This window comes from Lolium perenne, chromosome 2 (assembly GCF_019359855.2).
Source record: "Lolium perenne isolate Kyuss_39 chromosome 2, Kyuss_2.0, whole genome shotgun sequence".
Classification (NCBI taxonomy): Eukaryota; Viridiplantae; Streptophyta; class Magnoliopsida; order Poales; family Poaceae; genus Lolium; species Lolium perenne.
In genome coordinates this window covers 306,302,189-306,307,191 of record NC_067245.2, presented here as the reverse complement: position 1 = coordinate 306,307,191, position 5,003 = coordinate 306,302,189, and the positions used below count along the sequence as shown (strand labels likewise).

The window sequence follows — 5,003 nt, the reverse complement described above, 5'->3', positions numbered from 1 at the left end:
AACCAACTCTCCTAAAAATAGAAAAATCTAGCCATCACAAATGTTTCTATCTTAGGTATGTCAGCATTTAATGGTGATGTCACTATTTAATTGTGATGTAGTCATCGTTAATGTGGCATCACATAGGACAAAAGCCTCACAAATCTATCGTCTTGGTCTAGTCGTAAAGGCTGAGGTTAAATGAGAGAGCATGTGATGCTCTAGTGTCGCAAATAGTTGGCTCTCATTTTGGGGTTGTCATACAGCATGTAATCATGTCTTGATGATGTGGTGTCGAGTTTTGTTTGGTCTATTGTTCTCATGTTTTTATATTTTGCAGCGTCGAATAAGCGGGTTGGCAACCTACCCCTCGAATAAGAGGTATGTCCCTAGCTACATTTGGTGTTGGTGATGCATTTAAGTTGAGAGGTCAGCTGACCTCCGACCTTTTTAAGAAAAACGTGTTCAATTTGTAGCATTTTATGTATTGCTCCCTGATATCTACACAACCTGGCCCGACATGGTTTTTCCGATGGCTTTGGTTGTCAGAACCGCGATACAAGTCTTAGAATCGTCCGACTTTAGGACCCCACCTTTAGAAAGCGATCCAAAATATGATGAGAGTCGTTTTTGTTAGAATCGTGTTAGGGTCACGCTACAGATCGTAGGATCGGATGAAAACGCAAGGTGAGTCGGTAACATGAACGACTTGGCCGGGCTCTGTTGGTGGCCTTGTACTTTTTTTTGGAGAAAAACAGAACAAACGCATGTACTCACATACACATGCATACACTCACCTCCATGAACGCACACACACGCACACCTACCCATATGAGCACCTCCGGAAGACCAAGTTGGCGGATTGAATCTTGAAATTGACGAAGTTACCACAGACACCTCGCTATCGACGGGAACATCGCCTCCCGCTGAATGAATATGGCCTTGTACAAGATGGACGGCGAGGGATATCCCTTCTGGTAACCCCCAGTCTTTGCCTGTTTACGTTCCTTTCTCTTTCTTCCTGTTTGGGGCGGCCGTGCCAATCTCTTTCTCATCCAAATCTGACCTAGAAATTACTCAGATCCATGTGAAGTTAGTAAGCAAATGGAGGAGGAAAGGGATTGATGAGAAGATCACAAGGGTGCTCCAGTCCGCAGGTAACTTGTTAGGATTTCAAAATTTACGATCAGATCTTGGCTGAAGTGAAGTTTTTTTTTTTTTTTTTTTTTTTTTTTTTTGCGGATAGGCTGAAGTGAAAGGGTTGGGCATGCCTTCAGCAACAACTCTATTCGTAATCGACAAGATCATGTAGTAATCAGCTAACTAGGCGTGCTTATTTTTTTAGCGCATGAACTACCCGTTCTAGTCCAGGTTGTTGTAGAACGAAAAGAAAAACTGCTCCTGGAAATCGGTTTGATAATAGGTGGGGTCATGGACAGGACTTTTTTGCGGGTGCTGGAGAGGAAATTTATCCTACATGATGGAGATCATTTGGCTAGCAAGCGTAAAGCCCTGACAACTTTGAATCATTATACTACAAAAACAAGAGAGAGGAAAGGTTAGTATTCAGATTTGCCGTTCCTTTACTTCCACTATTTCATTCAATGTCATCAAGAGTCCAGAATTTGCAAAATAATGTTCAACTGATAGAATTATATGGTAAAAATCTGAAGCCTCCATCATATCATGAAATAAGAATAAAATATCTCAAGCTAGAAGTCCAGAGAACAATGAAACTTGTTGCCGAAATAAAAAAAAGAGTGGAAACAGACATGGGGTACAATTATGTGTCTCCAGAAATTTAGGGCCCAAATGTGAGATGATGCCCTAAATTTTGAAAATTCATAAAGCTAACCTAAAAGAATTGCAATTTAACTTAATTATGTTAACACCATTAATTGATTGATTGATTGATTCATAACTTTATCATTTGGTGAGTTGATTGTGGATCGGTGATCAGGACGATGACGTGATTTAATGTCTCGTTTGCTCATGTCATAACTCCATTTCGTATATATATGTCAATACTGATGCTAATTTTTTGAGGGGAAACACTACTGCTATTTTTTTTGAGTGGCACTGATGCTAAATAGTAAATAGAGTATTGAGCACTAGCTGGGCCTCATCCAACGTCCAGCGTAATTCTCAACAAAAAAAAATCCAACGTCCAGCCTGCTCTAGCTCTCACAGTCACCATCTGTTCTCACGTTCTCTAGTTCTTTTTACAGGATATAACGGCCCTAAAGTTATTTACTTACTCACGACCCATGTCCATGTCACTCAGCCTACAAATGGTCCAGAAGACCAATAAAGGTTCGCTCCCTCGTTCGATCTTCTTCTCCATCGCGAGTCACGGCCGACAACAGGCTAAGTGCGTCCATGGCAGTGCTGCAACTTTTTCTGACGTGATCTCTTGTATATGTTCAGCAGAATCAAAGAAATAAGTTAGGGTGGCCGATCCACCTCTCAGTACCATGTCTTTTGCCTCTGATCGTGGCGAATCAACGTGTTTGGGTAAACTTTCCGTCGCACTGCTCGCACAGGCCTATCGACGGCCCTGTGTTAGATAGCTGGACCGGTAGAAACAGAAGATCTATATGCAACTTGTATTTTCGGCTTTCCTTATACTTCTGATATTTACAAAACAGCTCAGACAACATTTGTGCAATGCTAGATCATATTGTTGAGATAGTGGGAGAGGATATTGTTCTGCAAGTTGTGACAGACAGTGAACTTTTGCTACATAAGTCATTTTTTTGTTCATTCTCCTATGAAATAACCACTCCCGGTCAGTTTTCCATTCATGCAAATGTCTAAAAAATGGTATTACTAGAATCAGGTAGAATCTTAGATTCTACGACTTGATTCTACGATATGATTCTATCAGAAATCTTTCCGATCCGATTCAGAATCATGACTCTGACAACTTATGCCACTGGCCATGTTGCATTCAGTATTATTAGGTTCACAATTATTGGGACTTAACCCTTTGAAGATATAGTTTATCTTGTGCTATTTCATATTTGTGAGGTTTTCACATGAATCTGCGACGAGCGATGAAATAAACACAAGGCTTTGATTATCTCTTTGATGCCACTTTGTGTTTTAGTGCATGCTTTATTGCTTATTGTTTATTTTAGGTTCGTTGTTGTAATATGGTCTATATGTCAGTAGTAGCGTAATCAACTACTAATTCAAGATAGTGCGCTGGTACTAAAGTTATTTTTGTTGCTCCCTCCATATATTTTAGAGTACATATAGACTCTATTCGATGAAAAATTATGTACCCTTTGACCAAACTTCTAAAAATTGGTCCAATTTGTAAAGTTTGACTTATGATGGAATTTATATACCATGTTGTAGGAATGAGTATCACCCCTACTCCTATGCCTTTTAAGTGCCAATGTGGCCAATGTGGATAAAGTCAAGCAAATACAAGTCAACACCAATCAATAAGTACCCCTAATGAGAGGAGAATCAACAAGCCAAAGATCAAAACGAGAAATAAAGGACAGAGTTAAAGGTGAAGCTCATATAACTAGAGGCCTATTAAGTGCATCCCTATATGGGCTAGTCCACCATGGCCCATGGCCCATGTACTCTCTCATCCATATCTCTCATGGACTATGGACCAATCTTTACTTTTGTTCCCCTCCTACCTACCACCAAGAAGGGTAGCGTTGGTATTTTGAAGAGCCCCTTCCCAATATGACCCCAAGAGAGAGGAGGTAGGAGGGCATCTCATTCATTCACATCATACTCAATACAAGAAGGGCGGAGGGCTAGAGCTTCAAGGCATGTTCGAGGAGTCCTAATCTTAGGTCCGCGGAGCCATGCTCGATTATGACCAACGTTGTTTGGGATCTTGACTTCGACTGTTGGAAGCTTTTCTCCACAGGGTCCATGATCAAATCCTTCGACGCTCTCCTAGCGAACGATTCAGCCATGCTTTATCGAGACGGCCCAACCTACTCAAAATAACATCGTAGTGTCAATTCTTGCATACAATACTAGAGAAAGGCCTAGCGATAATATCACTAGAAGTGGCGCACCTATACATGGTGCTACATAGCTATGACAAATACCCGTTGCGCACCTTGTGAATAGTGTGCCACTAGTATGTTTGACCAAGTTTTAACCCATCCCTTAGGCATACCAATGGCACACCATTTATAGATGTGTCACTGCTATTTGAGGTAGCAGTGGTGAACCTATACATGGTGCACCGTTTGGTACGTCTAGAGGGTGGCTGGAGACGTTGGGCACAACTTGGTAATGACACACCACCCAACATTCCCAGCACCACCACCACCCCCTCTCCCCGTGGATAGCCTTTTAAGTTCTCGAAAAATAAAAGAAAATGTTATCAAATTAAAAAAAATCCTTCGAGATGACCATGTGTTATATCATCTAGTTTTAATGAAAATAAACAAACATGAATTTCAATTTTTTTGCAAGATGGCGCAATGTATCGGTAAAACGGTTTTCTGGTTGCATATGACCTCTGATGAAAATATTTTTCATATGAAAATGTCTTCATGGAATTTTATTCATACGTCCTCAAAATCAAAAAGAAAACATGAGTTATTTCAGGTTTTAGTTTTCATGCAAAAAAAGAATTTCAAAAAAGAGGTTAGCACTGGCGCACCAAACCCTGTGGTGCGCCACTTCTAGTCTTCCCGCCTACGAATTTCAAAATGGCTGACGCCCACCACCCTTATCCCTTATCCACCACCCACCTGCCTCCTCCCTCCACCATCCTCTCGTTTTTTTCTTCTCATCCTCCTCCACCTCTTCTCCTTCCTCTCCAGATGGCTATCCTCCTCGTCCTCCTTTCTTCATCGGGCCACCACCTCCCTCCTCCTCCTCATCATCATCATCATTGTCTTCTTCTTCATCCTCCTCCATCCTCCATCTAGCCACCACCTCCCTCCTCCTCCATTTGGCATCCTCCTCCTTTCTCCATCCGTCCACCACCTCCTACTTCATCTTCTCCTTCTCCAGCCACCGACCCCTCCTTCCTC

General features: G+C 41.6%; 1 long non-coding RNA gene across 1 annotated transcript; it reads left to right on the top strand.

The window, feature by feature from the left end:
- The first annotated feature begins 443 nt into the window (after positions 1-443).
- LOC127330823 (uncharacterized) lies at positions 444-2,742 on the top strand. Its single transcript, XR_007869443.2, has 4 exons — positions 444-1,136; positions 1,419-1,537; positions 2,208-2,292; positions 2,407-2,742. It is a non-coding gene; the product is annotated as an uncharacterized lncRNA (long non-coding RNA).
- The last annotated feature ends 2,261 nt before the right edge of the window (positions 2,743-5,003 follow it).